Source organism: Colossoma macropomum, unplaced genomic scaffold (assembly GCF_904425465.1).
Source record: "Colossoma macropomum unplaced genomic scaffold, Colossoma_macropomum, whole genome shotgun sequence".
Taxonomy (NCBI): domain Eukaryota; kingdom Metazoa; phylum Chordata; class Actinopteri; order Characiformes; family Serrasalmidae; genus Colossoma; species Colossoma macropomum.
This window is the reverse complement of record NW_023494809.1, coordinates 26,109,073-26,130,159: the sequence shown is the minus strand read 5'-3', so window position 1 is coordinate 26,130,159 and position 21,087 is coordinate 26,109,073. Positions and strand designations below refer to the sequence as shown.

The following is a 21,087-nucleotide window of genomic DNA, read 5'->3' as shown; positions in this document are numbered from 1 at the left end:
GAAGGCTACCGCAAGAAGCTCCACACCGTGCTGCCAGAGGGTCTTCGGCACCAAACAGCACATAGTACAAAGCACATAGGAAGCACCCCAGAAAAGCACTGATAAACAAAAACTCTACAGCTCATTTTACACTCCACTGGTAAAGATAGGGCAATAGATAAACATCATTTAGTGAATGCCATGCTGTACATTGACTCAAATGAAATGAGAGTGTATCTTAACCAACTCTAGAGGGATGTAAAAATAACTATATAATACATTAGTGGTATCAGAATAGTCATTTCTTGATATCTTGATAGCACACTGGGCAGTTATTTCTGGTCACACATAACCAGATTACAATTTTTTTTCCCAGTTTTCTTCCCAATTTAGTCATCTCCAATTCCACCCACTAGTTAGGACTCCCCCAATCACACGACACCACACAATCTCTTTGAAAGGAAAGAGACTGACAAACCTTAAACTGAAAGCAACATTAATGTTTCAGAAACATATTTGAAATCACTGGTAAAATTTGACATCAATATTTAATATATGTGAATGTTTGTCAACTTAATGCCTCTAAAAGCTCCTTCACAGAAGGTTATTACATGAAATGGTAATGAATACACTGCCTGATGCCTGAGACTTTGTTTTATGACCTTTTTGAGATGAGATTTTGGCCTAAAATGTATGTTAAAAAGCCATTCAATGCAGAGAGGTACATGCAGGGCACTGTGAGGTGAAATAGTTCTTAAAGAATCTTATTTTTTCAGATTTGCCACTATTTTACCTTCGTCATATAAAATTACATATAAAACTCAGAAGATGTGCAGGTTCACTGGTGGTTTTGCATAATAAATAGTACTTGGCATTGCATTGTAGAGAAATCTCAGTTGGTAAGATTCTCTACAAACATCTCAATGACTAAATTATGCAGAACTTTTGAAAAGCTCCCTCATAGAAAGTTATTACATGAGTTCCCCTTTAAGCCCATTGTTTTACCAGTATTTTACCACAATGCAATACTGTCTTGAACCACGAGATGGCGCTTCTCTCTGTTGGTGGAATTGTTATTATGAACGGTCAGGGCTGGGTTTCCCAAAAGCATCTGAGCGCAAAGATGATTCTTAAATGGTAGAGCGAGCATCACACTGAGCACTCTCTCTACCAGTTAAAATCACCTTAATATTAAAATGCGTTTGGGAAACTGGGCCCTGATAGCGTAGTGGATTTAGACCACCCCACCATTCAGACAGACATTTAAAAATCCACTATAATATACCAATAAGAGGCGTTATAGGGAGTCCTGACTAATATTACATTCATCTGCCACTGTGGGTTGTTCTAGATAAATGCATGTGTTAAGTATATATGGAGAAAGTTAGTCTTTACAGAAAATATCTGCTAAATATATAAAGGTGAGGATGTTCTTAAAAGGTTGACTGGTTTACTACACAGTTCTGTTTTGCTTCAATAAAAAGACTGAACAAAGTCATTAGATGAAATAGAAAAGTTTTCTATTGGATGGATTATTTGCAGTGAGAACAGTAGTCAGTCACAGTATGTCATCACAATACTTAGCATATAAGAACATTTTACAGATTGCAGTACAGTCATATTGTGATAATATCATAGCATGGGACTTCAGTGATTCTCACCCCTAGAACGTCATACACCGATCAGGCACAACATTATGACCACCTCCACCTCGTTTGTACTCTCATTGTCCATTTTATCAGCTCCACTTACTATATAGGTGCACTTTGTAGTTCTACAATTACAGACTGAAGTCCATCTGTTTCTCTGCATACTTTGTTACCCTGTTCTTCAATGGTCAGGCCCCCCGTGGACAGAGCAGGTATTATTTGGGTGATGGATCATTCTCAGCACTGCAGTATCACTGACGTGGTGGGGATGTGTTAATGTGTGTTGCGCTGGTCTGAGTTTTTAAACACCTCAGTGTCACTGCTGGACTGAGAATAGTCCACCAACCAAAAATATCCAGCCAACAGCGTCCTGTGGGCAGCTTCCTGTGGCCACTGATGAAGGACTAGAGGATGACCAACACAAACTGTGCAGCAGCAGATCATCTCTGACTTTACATCTACAAGGTGGACTGACAAGGTAGGAGTGTCTAATAGAGTGGACAGTGAGTGGACACAGTGTTTAAAAACTCCAGCAGCACTGCTGTGTCTGATCCACTCAGACCAGCGCAACACGCACTAACACACCACCATGTCAGTGTTACTGCAGTGCTGAGAATGATCCACCACCCAAATAATACCTGCTCTGTGAGGGTCCATGGGGGTCCTGACCACTGAAGAACAGGGTAAAAGGGGGCTAACAAAGTATGCAGAGAAACAGATGGACTACAGTCTGTAACTGTAGAACTACAAAGTGCTCCTATATAGTAAGTGGAGCTGATAAAATGGACAATCAGAGTAGAAACAAGGAGGTGGTCGTAATGTTATGCCTGATTGGTGTATTTGTGTTATCCAGGTTGTGATGTAGCAGGCCCTTCATAAGTGCAAGTGAAGTGAGCATATTACAGCAGGAAAAACGCTGAAATCAGCAGGGCAGAGGTATTCCAGACCTAGTTTGGGCACCACAGTTCTATGTACATATTAATAAACATCCTCTTATCTCCATTTTTGTCATTTTTCAGTTTTCGACATAATTTGAAAATACCTGTTGTCCTTTACATTGTGTGTAAATTTCATGATGATTGGACCAAAAGAAACGACCCAAAGTCTCCTGTAAAGTTACCATTTTGGAGATAAGAGGTTTTCTTCCAACATCAGCGATATTTTAATATATTTTTAATTATTCAATGCTGTATTATGTCTTGTTCTTTTAAGTAAAGCTATCTTTAAAATGCTTCAGTCCAGCTCTGTAGTGTAGTGTTCCTTCCTGGAAGCCTTGCCTCAAACAGGACTCCAGACCCCGACACTAAGGACAGCCTGTACATCATGCTATCAGCATGATGACTCCTAATCACTGCACTAGACCAGCTCAAATCCTGCTGGGTAATTTGCTCCCTTTCACTGGTAACAATAAAGCTGATGATTCATCTATAGAGCCACCTTCCACTTTCAGGTACTCTCTCTTGTATGAGGCACTGACAATTGGAAAATGATTCAAACATGAAATGAAACATACGATCAGTACATTACGTTTTTTTTACATTTCCCTTGCGTGTACATAGAGACGAACTAGTGTAAGAAATAAACAGTTGTTCTTCTGCCATCTGGTGGTTTTACAGGTCTGTTCATACTTTAATAGAAGGGTTAATGTAAACAAGGCTTTGATTTCCATGTGGTCCAGTTAAAGCTGATATTCTGCACTTTAATCCAAAGGCCAAAGTATTGTATCATTGTCAGCGTCAGTCTGCAGAGGATGGGCAGTTATTCAACTTGTTCAGTTCAAAAATATGATTAAAAGCCGCAGAGAAAATGAGACTCCTAACAACCACCTGGAAGACCAGGTAGACACCAAAACTGACCCCATCAGATAAACAGCACTTAAAGCTTTCATCTCTGAGAGAGAGGAGAAAATCAAGCTGCTTCAGATCTGAAAACATCCACAGGTGTTTCTGTCCATCCTTCCACTAAAGCAAGAATAGAAGCTGAGAAAAGGAAGTAAAAAAGAAGAAAATCTGCAAATCAGACGAAGAAGCCACTGGTGTTCTCAGAACAATGGACAGACCACCCCAGAGTCCAGGCCTCAACATCACTGAATGTGTTTGGATTAGTTGGATTGTGAGAAGCAGATGTTAAACCTACGTCTGAGACTGAATTTTGGAGGTGTGGAAAAATATTCAGGCAGATTTCTTTTAAAACTAAAAGCGAGTCTCCTGAAAAGAAAGGAAGCTGTCAAAAAAGTGGACACACTAAAAACTGAACAGTTGGCTATATTTAGTTGTTGAGGCTTCTGTGTAATTTTCTGATAAATATATATGTTTTCTATAAATAACTTGTCTTTAATGGCTGTTTTGACTGGAAATGAAATAAATGAAGGGTGGTCTCTGACTTGTACACAGTACTGTCTGTCAGGCTCTTAGGTCCAGTGTATAACTAAAGGAGTAAACTTTGAACCCCTAGCATGTCTTGGCTGACTGACTACATATTGGCTGAGAAGAAAATGACGGCAGCTTAGATTAGCACTTAAGCCTACTTCTAGATCAGGGATCAGCAACCCAGATGTTAAGAAGAGCCATTTTGTCCTTTCACCAACAATCAATCTGACTTGGGAGCCACAACAGTTTATGTCCATTTTACCATCTTGGCTGTAAATCTGTGTCAGTGTGCTGATGTGCTAGTAAAATTAACTAAAATATATAATATAAACGAAACGCAGACTTACTTTGCTCTGGTTTAAGCTTTAGCTCAGCTATAGCCACTTTTCTCGCATCTCTGGCAGGAAACTTTTCCTTAAAAGTGAAATACATTTAAATGCAGTCACATTCTGAATTTTTATATGTAACATTGATAATGGTAATGGAGAGGTATTTGCCTGAAACAAGGACATTAAGAAGCCTCAAAAGCTATTTTATTTCCAAATGCGCCCCCTTGTGGAGAGTTTCGGCCTGCTAAATGTGAGTGAGTAAGCCAGTTTCACTAGAGACAGTTTTGGGGAACAAGAAAGGTGTTTTTAACCATTTCATATAGTAGCTTTCTGTGAGGGAGCTTTCAGAAGCAAACTCTTCAGACATCTGGTTCCTGATACCACTACTGTGAACAGTTCTGGTAAGATTCTCTAGAATTTCACTCCAAACCACTCTGAATGATGTTGTTTACATTTTAACAATGCGATTATGCAGAAATTTTGAAACATTTCTGGACTTCCCCTTTAAATTAAAAGATATTGGTCCTCGGAACCTGCTAAGAACAACTTTTAGTGCAAAACAGTCAACGTCAGGGGTGGCCAGCTTCAGCACAGTTTGATGATTTCATTGCTCAGACATGCCCATAATTCATTTTAAAAAGAAAACACCTAAAACAATGCAAACTGACCGGTAGATGAATGAACAGCACGTACAGAAATTTTGAAAAATGTATGGAATTTCCCTTTAAAGGCATACTGCAGCATACTGAAGCAGCTACCCATGGGCTTTTATTATAAATGTGTATTGAGTCATTAGTTTTCTGTTCTCTTACTAAGTTCAGATGGAGGAAGGGAAATTCCACCAGTTTTTCTAAATTTCTGCATAATTAAATTGCCAAGATGTAAATAAATTCAGCTGGTTTGGTGCAAAATGTGCTGCTCTGGCAAAACTTACCAAGAATTGTCAGAATTGTCACAGTGGTGGTGATGGGAACCAGACGTCCACCTCTAAAAGCTCCCCCAACAGAAAGTTATTACATGAAATGTTTATAAACAGACTGCTTGGTGTCTGAGACATTGTTTTATGTTAGTTTTGAGATCAGGTTTTGGTCTAAAATGTATTTTTAAAATACATCCATGGCAAAGAGGTACATGCACAGTATTCTAAGCCAAAATAGTAACTAAAGATACTTTTTTTTATTTTCCAATAAAAAAAAATAAAAATCAATCAATCAGTTTTACATATGAAAACTCTGACACTTGTAAGATCACTGGTTGTTTTGGAAAGTAAATAAAATGGCAATAACTATATACAGTTCCTATGACCCTTAGCCTACTAAGAAATTAGAGTTGATTTCCTCGGTAATGAACTCTTTCACAACAAACCACTCAGACGGACTTTGTTTACATCTCAATGACTGACAGAAATACAGAAATATCAATGAGTTACCAGAAAAATACAACCTGGTAGGAAAATAAACATATAATATTAAGGATGCTCTATGGCCACGGTTTGAGATCTCCATTAAAAAGTTAAAAGTCCTTTGTTACAAATGGCTGCAGGCAAAAAATCTCTAAGTGAACTCCCCTCTAAGGGCTGTTTCACACTGACTTTACAAATTTTGACCACAAGATGGCACTAATGCACTAATTTTAGTTAGACCACACTTAAACTCACTAAGTATATATATTTTGCAGCAAAACATCTAAAGTTAGTCTGGCTATGTGCTACATGTACGTACCTACATACAGACATACAGCAAAGCCTAAACACAGATGACTACAATCAGCTCTGTTATCTTCCAGTCACGTCAGCTAATGTGCTGAAAAACGTTATCTTCCCTGACAGTTCATCTACATACTTGATCGCGTGGCTGATAGCATTTTTTGTCTGCTGTCAATGGAAATGCTAGAGTTCCAAGATATCTCAGCAATTCCAGCTATTAGGAGTTCCCTGGTGACCTGTTTGTTCTAAATGTCACTGTGGAAAAACTGAGCGAAGGAAGAATGAAGAAAAGGCAACAAATCCCTCCTCCAACCTTTCTGCAACTGTTTGATCTGTCGGTGGAAAATGAATGACCTGTATTTGAAACACGTCCCCCAGGTCTTCCCTAATGCTGGTGTTTCTCTCTGTCCAGATGATGCAGCTTTATGGAAATCAGCATTCCTGTACCAGGAAACTGCTAACCTACACCCTGACATCACTGTGTAAAACTGAAGCTCTTTGTATTACCAGGAGTGCCGTGTTATTTATAGCGTACTCATAAAACTACGTTTCTTTTCTAGTTTTTGGTGGAAAAATATGTAATTTTCTGTTTCGTGTTTGAGCTACAAAGTGGGGAAAAACACGAGCTCCTTCATGCAACCAAGTGTCGTTAGCAACAAGCTAGCCAGTTAAGTTTAATTAAGTTTATGTTTAAGTTTTAAGTTTAAGTTTAGTGACATAGTGTTAACTTTAACCTCCATGATGTGTTTACCTTCTCTAAACAGCAAATTTTATCATCAGTGTTACAGATTTAACCACTGTGTCTGTGCGTTGATTGATCTAAAGCAAATAATCTCTTTTAAAAATAAAGGAGTGGCACAGCAATCACTGTTGACTGTGTGAGCAGCCATGTTAATGTGACCTCATATGCTGAACTTAGAGTTGAGGACACCATCCCCACTTTCCAAATAGAAACTCCCAGTTGAGACAAATTTTCCTTAGTTTTTTTTTAATTCAGGGGTCAGCAAACTATTTTGTCCTTTCAACAAAAATCAATCCACCTTGGGAACCACATTTTATGTCCATTTTACCATCTTGGCTGTAAATATGTCTCAGTACGTGCTAATGTAGTTACTATTATAGGCTAAAAATGTAATATAAATGAAAATGTAGACTTGTTTTGCTCTGCTTTAAGCTTTAGCTCAGCTATAGCTGCTTTTCTCGCATCTCCAGCAGGAAACTTTTCCTCAAAAGAAGAACAGTTTCTTGTAAAATGTCTCTCAATGTTCGACTTTTAATGAGGCTGAAGTCGCTTCTTAAGTCGATTTTTAACCTTAAAATCTAATTCTGCTGTGAAGCCGCAACAGGGCAGTAAAAGAGCCGCATGTTGCCGACCCCTGACATAATTGGAAGTTGGAAATTCCAAGTTATAGTTTCAGTCAAACGCAGTGTAAGCTGCACTGTTGTTTTGCTGAGATTGTTTTGTTAAATTTAAAAGAAGTAGCATTACTGACTCCATGAATAAAAACAGGCTAAAATATGATGAGCCCCCTGTAAAGCCTGAAATAATAATTCAGTCAGTGGTTTTAATTGCATGCAATTACACGTTTCCACCAAAGAGGCCTCCAAATCCCCAAAACGTACATATTGCAGCTTTAAGCCCAAGGGAAAATGTTGATATTGTTGTCTGTAGTAATCACTACAGATGTGAGATTAGGAAAAACACTGGGCAAGTCTTTAAAAGGACCATCCATTGAAAGGTTCTTCTATGCCATCGCCCCAAACAATCCTTTTGGCACCTTTATTTTTTAATGTGTTATGCTACTGGCAAAGCATTTAACATGGATTACCAAAAATCTCCAGGTTTCAAGGAGAATCAGAGATGAGAAAATCTGAAAAGATAAAGTTGGAGCAACTGCCCTCATCACTAATTCAAAGTTCACTAAGAAAATGAAGAGCCACACAGAGCTACTAACCGTCTCTCATGGCACTGAAATACGACGCTCTTGTTTTAGTATTTTAACAGCTTCTTATGAACGGAGGCACTAACCATTAGAGATCCATGGCAAGTGGAAGTGATCTAGATGCTTGGGCTTTCTCAATGAGGCTCCCTGCTGAAATCAACATAGGCTAAATGCAGACCTTGCCTTTAGTATGTTCTGAAGAAATTCATTTTCACTGCCTACTGAATGAAATAGCTCCAAATGAGGGTCCTGATTCTACTCAGAGGAGCACAGAGTCAACCAAAACACCAGAAACAGAGAGTAAGGCCCAGTCCCATTTCTTATTTTTACCCCTACCCCCTGTTTTCGAGTGTCACTTTGCCCCTTGAGTTACAAGGTGTAGTGGTTGAAATCTTCCCTCTGAAATGGGACCCTCAAATAAAAAGAGCATTACTTCATTAACAGCTACTAGCCCTGCTCTGTAGGCGACCCTGCCGGTCTGCAGTGACAGCAGAGGAGGGTAAAGTTCAGCTCCTCACTGCTGGGCTTTAGTTACATTTAGGGCATCATATGCCTTCAAAGAGGGGTTTACAATTTTTTGTTGCCCACCCCTAATTCTTCAGTGATACAAAGCTGAAGTCAGATAGTCACCAGCTTCTTGCTGGAATTTTCCCGTTCCACCTTAAATAGTGCAGCTGTTCCGACACCTGAGGTGCAAGAATGTAACTGCTGCACCGTTTAAGGCGGAATGGGAAATTTAGCTAGCTAGCTACCGAGACATCAGCACACTACTAGTGATTTTTTATGCTAGTTATGGAGAAAAGGGCCATAATACACTGAAATGACATTAAACTAAAATAATACAATGGTTATTGTTATTTTTTTACTGAGAAAATTCTCACATTTGTGGGTTTGTTTGGTCTCTTGCTCAGCCATCTTGCCGGTTTTTCTTTTTTTTTCTCATAACTCTCTGTTTGGAGTGTCTCTGAAAAACCTCTACCCCTCTATCTCAACTAAAATCGGGACACCCTACCCATAGACATGAACATGCAAAACAGAGGGGTAAGGGCTAAGTGGTAGGGGCGAGGGGTGAAATGGGATTAGGCCTAAGAGTGGACTTTTAGCTGAGCGCAGCTAGCCATTCCATTTAAAAAAGCCATTTAGTTCCAAACAACACAAATGGACTGGTAGAGAGATATACAGAGCAGCCCCCATCGGCCAACCTGAGACTTCACCTAAACCCTTCACCACCCTGATACTGTTTTTATCAGTCACTGCCACTTTCATCTATGCTAATGTTGTCCTAAAAGAAACTAAGAGGGCTACTATGGAGGCCTGTTTTCACCACTTAGGTCATATAAGACATATTTCTCATTATTAATTGGCACATATATGTCTTCTAATTGATTTAGTGTCTCATAACAGAGAATTAACCTCTCACAACAATGATTCATCATGAACAGAAGTATACAGCCCATAAACTCTCCACTCAATGATCAGATAAGATTCCACACAGCAGCAGCGACGCCCGACTCGTGGACGAACCGATTCTTTGGAACCGAATCATTTCAGTAATACTTTCTAACCGATTCACGAGTCTAACGAAATCGAATCGAATGCTTATATTTAGTTACTGAGGCTACTGTGTCATTTTTGTGATAGACTGAGGATAAATTTATTTTAATAACACAAAATCATAACATCAAAACATAAAATAGCACAATGAAACATACTAGATAAGAACAACCCCTTTGAATTTGTATTTTAATTTGTGCATGGAGGAGATGAGAATACACATCTGCACTTTACATTGAACATATAACTGTATTTTGTTATATCCGTATATTTTGATATTTTATGTTCTTCTTCCCTTTTTTATATTATTATAATAATCTTGGTAAATATCTTACATTTTTCATTCATTGTATATTGTATATTTCATGGTAACAGACAGTCATATAAGCATTTCTTTGCGCGTTATTCTGTGTTTGGCTGTGTGTGGGACCAGTAAAGCTTTATTTGATTTGTAATTGAATCAGAGACTCTCAACCTCACTTTTGAGTAACTGAATCGGACAGTTCGAAGGAATCGGCTCGCTAAACTGAATCAAACTTTCCATCACTGGCGCGTGGAGGGCGTGTCCTCGTGCGGTGTGAGGAAGCAGCGAAGAGAAATCGTGCAGGAGTTTGAGAGAGAGGGAGGACAAGTGTCCGAGGAGAGTCTGCGGGCTTTTCAGATTCTTTCCTGAGGTAGGCCGGCTGTGTCTGCTCTGTTTAACAGTCTTTAGTGTCTTTAGGGTTGGAAAATGTCCCAGAGGGCGATTCACAAAGCAGTTTCTCAGTGAGTCACAGAAGAAGTCCGAACTCAAACCTGACTAATTCCTTATTGTCATTCCTATTGGAAGCTGCCACGTTTGGCGTACATTATCATCTAGTTTAAGGAGAAATTTGGCTTTGTGGAAAACCCCAAGTAAGTAAGAGCCGAGGCTGAAGTCTGTTTCCTATTCGCCAGCTTCTTGTTCGAATTTTCCCGTTCCACCTTAAATGGTTCAGCAGCTCAGGCGCCAGAATGGAAGTGCCTGAATGGAACCTCGGGCGCCAGAATGGAACTGCTGCACCATTTAAGGTGGAACGGGAAAATTCGAACAAGTAGCCAGCGAATAGGAAGCCAACTCCAGCCTCGTCAGTGAGAGAGTTAGAGAAGCTGCTTGACAACAACCAGAACATTCCTCTACACGTTCATCTGTGGTCCAGGCAGGCGACCTTCCTATAACACTGCTGTGTAATTCCTTAGTGGCTTCATTGATCCGCAGTGCAGCAACAGCAGCAGCCTGACATTGCACATCACATTACACCATCTTCAGCTGAGGGGAAGCGAGCTAACATTTTGTGGAAGTCAGATTTACTTTGAGACATCGTGCTGAGAAAAACCACAGAAGCCATTCGAAGTTTCTGTTGGTTCCTTTGTGTGTTCAGTAGTCACTAATGCTGTGCTGTGTTTGTCCTGATGTGTTGGTTTCACAGTGTAAAGGACTCTAATGGTTTAACAGGTGTTCTGGGACTCATGGTTGCTATAACATGACATAAAATGTGCCAAAATTTGCCAAAGACTGGATGTGATGCAAGTACAGACTTTTTTTGGATGTGTAAACAGAAATCTAAGTAACCTACAGAAGCAAATATAAATCGCTGTTGTCGGAACAAAACCTCGTATCTCCAAAATGGCAACTTTACAGGAGAAGGAAAAAACCTACTTTACTTTTAATGTAAATCAATGGAAACAGACTTTTTTCCAAGTCATTTTAGGCCGTTTCTTTTGCTCGATTTATCATGAAATTTACACACAATGTAAAGGGCAACAGGCATTTTCAAATTATGTCAAAAACTGAAAAATGTCAAAAATAAAGACAGAAGGTTTTGTTTTGACAGCAGTGTTGGCACACAAGAACGAATACATTTTATTTTGGTTTAGTTAGTAAACATGTTTGTTGTGACGGTAAAAATGACAGCCTGGCACAGTTAAAACACAATATTGGGTGTGAGAACAATGTGTTTTTACAGGCTTGTACTGCAGGATGAAGGAGTGTTTGAGCTGTGCAAACGTGTGTTTTGTAATTGGCTGTTTAGCCTAATGGTTAAGTTACTCGTCTCCCACAGGGTTAGGCTTCTAACGGTTTGTGCCAGTAATTTAATGATGTCTCTCTGCCGCTTTCTGTCTAAAGTAATTTGATATGTTCTGTCATCGCAGCTTAAAGATAAAATTACTATTTAGCATACAGCCCTAGTTCCTAGTGGTGTCCTGTAGTCAGTAATGGTATCTTGTGTTTGTCCTGATGGGTTGATATCAAGTGTAAAGGACTCTAATGGTTTAACAGGTGTTCTGGGACTAACTGATGGTCTCTACTGATAACCATTAGGCCATTAGAAAGCAAAACCATCAGGTGTGTATCCTTTTGGTGCTAATGGTCTTTTTTTTAGCAGGGATGAATTCTGTTCCCAGGGGAGCGCTTTATGACCAGCCCAGAGCGATATATCGCCCATACCCTTTAGGGCTGAACGATATAGAGAAAAGATCGCAATTTTTTCTCTACGATACTGTGACTGTGATTTAAATTATGATTGTTTTCTATAAATTAAGCTCAAGTGCCTGTTTGCATAAAACATGTTAAATATTTATGTTAAGTTAAATACTTAAAGGATAAATTTAAAGATGTAAGTTTGGTGTTTGTAAATGTTGAAAAGTCAAGTGCTGAAACTTAAACTTATGGTCTAAAATTCAGATTGCAGTTCATTTTTTTTTTTCACTTTCAAGCGATTGTATGTGTCTTGCTTAAGTCAAAGGGAAGCCCTAAGGCCACATGTTACTTAAGATGTTTTATACAAGTGGCCACAGGCCTATTTCTTTAGTCGAAGGACACCAGCTTGTCCAGTTTCTCTGGCTTGAGGTTTGAACACTGAATGTAGTGAGCTAATGAACAGGCAGTTCTCAAGCTCTATATTATTGGCTGAAATTTCCCCACCTAAAACATGTTAAGACGACATTGTTAATTGCGATTTTGACATAAAAACGCTTAATCTTTCAGCCTTACCTTATACCGGTATCTGTTTCACATCATGATATATTGTTTTTCCTGTTAAACTAAAAAAATCACAATATTTCGTTTTTCTGGGATTTGGTAAGCTGGAATAACTGTTTTTTATTTAATCTTTTACATTCTGTGCTGAACTAAATCTAATTAAACAGAGCAAATCGTGCTCCTTTTTTAGTGAAACATGCGATCGGTCAGTGTAGTTTAAGTACCGACAATATCCATGATATGCTTAGAAAAGTTTCTGATGAAATAATTTATCATGATATCAATAAAATATTATCATATCGCCTCCCTCAGAGGTATTGCTGAATAGGTAAGCAGTTGTCAATGACAGTTAACTTTTGTGAATGTCATTAGCTTCAGGCTGTTTTCAATGAAGCAGTTTCCTTGCTGGAAATCTCCTTTTGGAAGAAGGAACTAGAACAAAACAAGCTCTGCCAGGTTTGTAAGACTCTCTTTTAGGAAAAAGTAGCAGTATTCAGGAGGCATGGGCTCATTAAGTTTATTAAAGCAAACAAATCTCCTCTTATATTGTGATGTGTTTGAAAAATATTGTGATAATAATAGTTTATGATAGTAGTAATAATAATAATAATAATAATAATAATAATAGTTTCTTTATTTTGCCCAGCTCTGGTTATAATGGTGTGTTCATATCTTCTTTCTTTGACCTGCGATTGTATGCATAGTTCTGTATTCAGGCCACCGACCTGCAGTTCCTGCATGACAACTTTCATGTCTGGGCCTTTTCTGCTCTTACAACATCAGTGAGTAACTGCTGCTGCTCCTTGACGATGGCTGGCTGATCCGTTGATGTCTGTCACATGATCTCTGTTTGTAGCCTGGCTTATTATTGCACAGCTCATCTGCTTTATTGCAAAATCCATCAAGTGAGATCTCTGCATTTAATTACCGGGATTTTATTAGAGAGTAATTTGGAAATGCTATATTGGAGCAAATGGTTAACAACGCCATGGCACTCTTGTTTATAGAGTGTGCTGATACACTCTGTAAGCAAACCTAGGCATTCATATAGGCCTGTATTGTGTTGCTTCTGTCAGCTGCCACCTCCTAAGCACTCTGGTAACAAGACAAACACAGAATGGGCGTGTTTGGTTGACTTTGTGGGTTGGGGTGTCGGTATATTTATGCCCTGTGCAGTGTTGTATTGCCCTTTGCTTGAGCAGGGAGGCCCTCACTAATTCCTTATAATGATTTGTGCTTCAGTGTTGTGTGCTAACCTCAAGCCTAATACCACTGTGATTACTCTCTAGCTCCGTGGAGTGTGTGTGGTTCAAAGGGTGTGGTGGAAGCAGTCCAGCACTGCATGAAGGGTCAAGAAAACTGATTGCTGAAGAGGCTCAACAACCTCTTTATTAACAACGTCTGTCTTATAGCTCCACCTTGCTGGTGTACAGATAGAGTATGTAGCCCTGTGGTGTCCAACCATGGAGATCTACCTTCCTACAGAGTTCCAACCACAATCTGCCACACCTGCTCCAGCTAATGATTCTCTTCAGAGGTCCTGGATTGGCTGAATGAGATGCATTAGTGCTAGAAGAGTGTTGGTGACCACCGCTGTAGCCCATCACTTGAGTCACGGTTAGCCATTCTCTAGCCCAGGGGGTCCCAATACTGGGCCTGGAGATCTAGCATCCTGCAGAGTTTAGCTCCAACCTTAATCTAACACCCCTGATTCAGGTAATGAAGGCCTTCAGGGGCATCTGATCATTACAGCCAGGTGTTCCACCACCACAAACTCTGCTATGGCGTTGTCAGCTGTGCTGAGAATGATCCGCCTGACATCTGGTCAACAGCAGTTCTGTGGTCAGAAACTGACCAATGATGAATGCCGCAGAGGGTGACAAATTGTGCAGCAACAGATGGGCTACTGTCTGTAATTATACACCTATATAATGGACCTATAAGGCGGTTGGAGCTCAAAGTGTATGTTTACTGTGGAAATAAAGAGGATATTTACTAAAATTCTGGGATGCAACAAAAAGTAGGATTTACAGGACATTCATAATTTAAAACTGCACCATGTAAGTTTTGGGGATTTGGAGGCCTCTCTGGTGGAAATGTGTAATTGCATGCAACATAAAGTGTGGGCTGTGCCCCGGACCTCTTTCCTGGGTATATAAATCAGATAATTGTGAGTGCATTGAAAGAGTATTTAAAGAGAACTCAGTCAGAACTTGGTGATGTTTTCTGAGGATGTGAGTGTTGTTTGTTATTGACATCTCATCTTCATGAATGTAACATTGATTTTGCATTTGAGACCTAAACACTGAGCCAGATCTTTTGGAGTCTATGTAAAGACACGTGACATGGTCTGAAAAACTCCCCTGAAATTTGTGGGACGCCTCTGACTTTTAAATTATGATTTCAGGCCTTTACCAGGCGACTCACAGCAGCGCACCCACAGCATATTTCTGTGGTTTTATGTACCAAAAACAGTCATAATTAATTTTGTACATGATCCTCTCTCTTTAACTCCCAGTGCTGCTTTTATTTGCCATTGAAAAAATGCAGGAGCTGCTCTGTCTCACCCTTACTGGGTGTGCATTCAGGACTCCAAAACAAATAAACACCTCTGCATTTGATGACAGGTGATAGGTTGTTTTATTTTGGTGGCTGCGGGTAAATGCAGCTTCAGAATTGAACAGACTTGTTTTTATTAACCCCTTAAAATCACAGGGTTCTTACATACTAAGGCTTATTATTCAGTGACTACAGGGACTTCAATGCAAACTAGTCAAGCTATTCTTAGGCTATCGACGTGTGTAACAAAACAATGGGCCTGCTGGTGGACCCTGTCTATTTAAGGGGTTACTGTGCCTTTAAAACTGGATTATGTAAATGATTTACAGTCATATGCAAAAGTTTTGGTGTTGGATGTTTTGTTGAGCTTCTAAGTAGAAATAAGTGAACCTGTCTTCTACAGAGAACACACATTTTACTGTTACCAATGAGCTGGAACTACAGGAAACACTATAGCTCAGCTCGCTGGGTCGCTGGGTCATTTTAAACTCTTACTCTCTAACCACCTCCACCCTGCCTGCAACTGTTTTACCTGATTTTTTTTACTATTATTATCTTATTTTCATGATTTTATTATTTATTTGTTTGTTTATATATTATTATTCATATTCTTATTTTAATTATGATTATTTTATTATTATTTGTCATTTTAAGGGTTTAGTTGTCTTTTTATTTTATTTTGATTTGATTTGATTTGATTCACATTTTAGCTACGTTTTAATTATTGTTTTATATTTTTATTGTATTTTTATATATCGTATTATTAATGTTTCATTTTTTATACTTACCTGATTTGAGTATTTTTTTAATTAACACATTACCTTACACATTATCGATCCCTTGTTCTGTATCAACTCGGCAACATTGTAAATGAGGGTCACCCTCAACGTTCTCCGAGATTAAATAAAGGTTGGTTGATTGATTGATTGATACTGTGAACAGTTACTGGTTATTTTTCTTAACATGAAAAAATGTAACATTAAAAACATAAAATGTGGAAGGTGCAAAAGTAAAAGGACATTTTAAATTGTGTGTTTTTTTCAGCAAATAAGTAAAACGGGTGCACTAGAATTTGCAGATAAAATACCTGGGACAGTATAAAATACCTGGGACAGTAGAAGTGTGTTCTCTGTAGAGAAAGTTTTAACTTACTTTCACTTTGACAGTCAACAAACTCTTGCAAATGACTCTGTGTTCTGATTGGCTGTCCTGTATTGTGTCTCGTTCAAAAAGCACTCTGGGCTGAAACACTTTAGGTGGAGTTAATCTTACTGTCAGATGAATAGGCAGATTTATGTAAATGCAGTTGTTTAGAAAGACTTCAAAAGGTTCAAACTGAGCTGTTTTTGCAGCTTAATTTCCGTATATGAACTAGAGAGTGGACAGTATGTTTTGCAGCTGTGACACTGTTGACATCACTGCAGCTCTTTTGTTTAAAACAGTGAGAGGTGTGTTTTCATGATATGTGGCCTTTAATTTTCACTCAACATAACACACACTGCCTCTCTCACGGACCTAATCGAGTCATGCAGTCTCATGAGATTTGAGTTTGCGGTGTTCAGCTAAGCTCCAATGACCTGAGCATGAACAGTGGACAGAGCGGGTGTTGTTTTCTGGTCAGAGTTTGTGGTGCAGTGAGCTCATATTGTGGTGGAGATTCTTTCCATCCTCAGAGTATCACTTCTCACAAAACGTGACGGTGCTGTGTTGTGGCCACTTGCGTATCGTTCAGCGTTTCCTTATTGAACAACTTTTGCTCATAGTGTGTTTTCTTGTTTTAAATATCCTGGAAAACTTTCACAGAGTGTTTGATGTTGCCAGCTTTGTGGGTGTGTGTGTGTCAGGATGTCGGTGTTTGTGTGTGTGTGTGTGTGTGTGTGTGTGTGTGTGTGCAGATAAGAGATAAAAGCAGAAATTTCACTTTGACATGGAAGTCAATTTGCATGCTTTCTCTATTCGCTCTAAACAGAACTTGCTATCAGGTCAGGTTAGCCAGGCCTCAGAGTGGGCAGTAGTGCTTTTTACCAGATAATGGAATGTAATTTTTAATTGGGGTTCATGTAATCAGGATTAAATGAAAATAAGTGGGGGAAAAAAACAGAAGTTTTCACTTTCACTTTTAACCTGGAGTTCAAAAAATGATTAAATGTGCAAAGAAGTTATGAATCCTAACAACTGTGCAAGACCTGGTAGACCACCAGAGCTGCCCCCATCAGATAAACAGCACTTAAAGCTTTCATCTTTGAGAGAGAGGAGAAAATCAAGCTGCTTCAGATCTGAAAACATCCACAGGTGTTTCTGTCCATCCTTCCACTGTGAGAAGATGACTCAGCGCTATGAGTCTGAAAGGATGTGTAGCTGTCAAGTTGCTCTTACTGAGAAAAAGAAATGGACAAAATAACAGTTGCCCTAGAAAACCAAACGTGAACGGCCCGTTTCACCTCGCCCCTACCACATTTTGTGCTTTCACGCCTAGGGGTAGGGTGTCCCGATTTTTGTTGAGATAGAGGGGTGGGGTGAAGTGTCTTTCAGAAGACACTCCAAACAGAGTGTTATGAGAAAAAATGAAAAAAACGGCAAGATGGCTGAACAAGAGACCAAAGAAACCCACAAATGTGAGAATTTTCTTGGTCAAAAATAATGATAACCACTGTATTATCTTAGTTTAACGTTGTTTCAGTGTATTATGGTCCTTTTCTTCATAACAAGCATAAAAAATTGCTAGTAATATGCTGATGTCTCGCTAGATAGCTACATTTCCCGTTCCGCCTTAAATGGTGCAGCAGTTACACTCTGGGGCCTCAGGAGTCAGAACTGCTGCACCGTTTAAGGTGGAACAGAAAAGTTCGAACAAAAAGCTTCAGCTTCATATTGCCAAAGAATTAGGGGTGGTAATAATAAATAATTGCCCCCCTCTTTGAAGGCGTATGATTCCCTAAATGTAACTGAAGCCCAGCAGTGAGGAGCTGAACTTTACCCTCCTCTGCTATCACTGCAGACTGGCAGGGTCGCCTACAGAGCAGCGCTAGTAGCTGTTAATGAAGTGACGCTCTTTTTATTTGAGGGTCCCATTTCAGAGGGAAGATTTCAACCACTACCCCTGTAACTCAGTTCCATGGGGCAAGGTGACACTCAAAAACGAGGGATAGGGGTGAAATGGGTCTGGGCCAACATCTGAGCTGTGGAGTAAGGTTTTATGCTCTAGTCTAAATTTGTAATTGGGGTTACTCGGATGGTGAGAAGCAGAAAATGAAACCAACTTCTAAGACTGAACTTTGGAGGTGTAGAAACATATTCTTTTATGTTAGGTGGGTGGCCAGTATGTGTGCGCCGTTTACCTGGTATAAGTGATGGCATCAAGATGCACTCTGGGAAGAAGACAAGCCGGTGGAGGAAGTGTGATGCTCTGGACAATGTTCTGCTGGAAAACCCTGGGTCCGGGAATTCATGTGGATGTCTGTTCGACCTGTGCCACCTATCTAAACATCGTTGCAGACCAGCTACGCTGCTTCATGGCAGTGGTATTCCCCAGTGGCGGTGGGCTTTTTCAGCAGGATAATGCCACACTGCACACATTGTTTGGGAATTGTTTGAGGAACATGATGAAGAGTTCACACTGTTGTCCTGGCCTCCAGATCTCAATCCGAGTGAGCATCCGTGAGATGTTCTGGAACACGGCAGCAGGTCCACTTCACAACTTACAGGAATTAAAGCATCTGCTGGGAACATCTTGATGCCAGATACCACAGAACACCTGCAGAGGTCATGTAGAGTCCATGCCTCGGTGGGTCGGAGGACCAACAGCATATTAGACATAATGAGGTCATAATATTTTGGCTGATTGGTGAATTTCTGGTATATAAAATGTATAAATAAAAGAATTCTTTGTTGAAGGTTAGGGCTTATGCTGCGTGTTCCTATGTCCCAAACATATAACAAACTATAATTGCAAATCCATTTTACGAAGCTAAAGTGCTAAAAATGGTGCTGCATTTCAGCTTCGTAACGAGGTCAGAAAAATTACCATGCTAAGTTTCTATCTTTTGTTCGGTCAGTGTTTTCCGCTCCTTTGAGGCCCAGATTAAATGGCACCATTTGGAAAAAAAGCAAATTTACACCATTCAAAAGTAAAATAAACCACTTTAAAGTGTACAGATCTCAAGGGGAGATGGTCTTGTGGTCACAAAACCGTGGCGTTACACTGTGCACGAGTGACAGGAAGTTGGGTGCAAGTCGTGATGATGCACGATAACAACAGCATGCGTCCTAATTACTGCTTTGTTTATGTACTTTTACAGCCACAACATGAGTAAAATGTAGTGTGTAAAATGCTCAACAGGGCTGGGTTTCTGAATGCATCAAAGCTCATAAGTAAATGGTAGAACGAGCATCAGAGTGAACACTCTCTCTCCCAGTTAAGATAGGGCCCAGAATGTGTGATCAGAGTTTTCTCCTTCCTTTCAGGTTGTCACAGTATCTGGTGCGTTGGAGCTATTTGAGAACACAGGGATCACCTGAGTGGTAGAATATGATGGAGTTCGATACTGGCTGGGTTGTGTTGCCATTAAAGTGTGATATTTAATACACTTTAAGCAAAATGAGGCAGTTTATGTTCCTCTTTCTGTGTATAGTGACTCAGTGGACGACTGATGAGTCACTCCACTTGTAATATGCATCACTCTTCAGGGAGAACATCTGCAGTTGTAGATCAGTCTGTCTGTCGTATTCTGTTCAATACGGTAATGTGAATGGGGGATTTGTCAGTTTGTGGTTTGCTGCGCTTGACGAAGTCCTTAGTTAATTTCTGGTTCTTTCTCAAAGTCCTCTGATGCTGTGACGTGTGAAGAGAGATGATATCAGTACACGTACATGAAATATATCGGGTACTGGCTTCAGCCCACAGTTCCCATATGGGTGCCTCCCTAGTGTGGGACATGGCAATTATTAAATATATAAAAATACACGTCATCTATATGTATATCAGCTTTCTTATTGATACAGTATAGCATAACCGCCACTGTAATGACACTCTCACTGCTGTAAACACTGCTGCTATTCCTGGTTATGTTTATACTCCTTGTGTTGTAACTACCTCATACCACTTAGTGCAACACCTGCTCTCATATAAAAACACCAAATCTGTCTTATATTCTATGTAAATATGCAAATAGATGTACTTTTATTCCTACTCTCTCATACTTTAACTAGTGTCTGTTTTTATTTCTGCCTAAATTATGTAAGTTTTTGTGCAATTATGTCATGCTACCGTAACGTTTTATCTATCTATCTCTCTGTTTATCTGTCTGTCTGTCTATCTATCTGTTTATCTGTCTGTCTGTCTATCTATCTGTCTATCTGCTTGTCTGTCTGTCTCTGTCTGTCTGTCTATCTATCTATCTATCTATCTATCTATCTATCTGTCTGCTTGTCTGTCTGTATGTCTATCTGTCTATCTATCTGTCTGTCTATCTGTCTGTCTATCTTTTTATTTCTGCCTAAATTATGTAAGTTTTTGTGCAATTATGTCATGCTACTGTAATGTTCTATCTATCTATCTATCTATCTATCTATCTATCTATCTATCTATCTATCTCTGTTTATCTGTCTTTCTGTCTGTCTATCTATCTATATATCTATCTGCTTGTCTGTCTGTCTGTCTGTCTGTCTGTCTATCTATCTATCTATCTATCTATCTGTCTATCTATCTATCTGCTTGTCTGTCTGTCTATCTATCTATCTGTCTGCTTGTCTGTCTGTCTGTCTGTCTGTCTGTCTATCTATATATGTCTATGTATCTATGTATCTATCTGTCTGTCTGTCTGTCTTTCTGTCTGTCTATCTGTCTATTTATCTGTCTGTCTGTCTGTCTATCTATCTATCTATCTGCTTGTCTGTCTGTCTGTCTATCTATCTATCTATCTATCTATCTGCTTGTCTGTCTGTCTATCTATCTATCTATCTGTCTGCTTGTCTGTCTGTATGTCTGTCTATCTATCTGT

The 21,087-nt window shown here is 39.4% G+C and overlaps 1 protein-coding gene across 1 annotated transcript in view; it reads left to right on the top strand.

Moving 5' to 3' along the window:
• The first annotated feature begins 10,098 nt into the window (after window positions 1-10,098).
• pld1b (phospholipase D1b) overlaps window positions 10,099-21,087 on the top strand; it is a 96,583-nt gene continuing 85,594 nt past the window's right edge. Inside the window, exon 1 of the mRNA XM_036558191.1 lies at window positions 10,099-10,202. The gene's annotated coding sequence lies outside the window, so the exon portion shown is untranslated. The remainder of the gene's footprint in view (window positions 10,203-21,087) is intronic.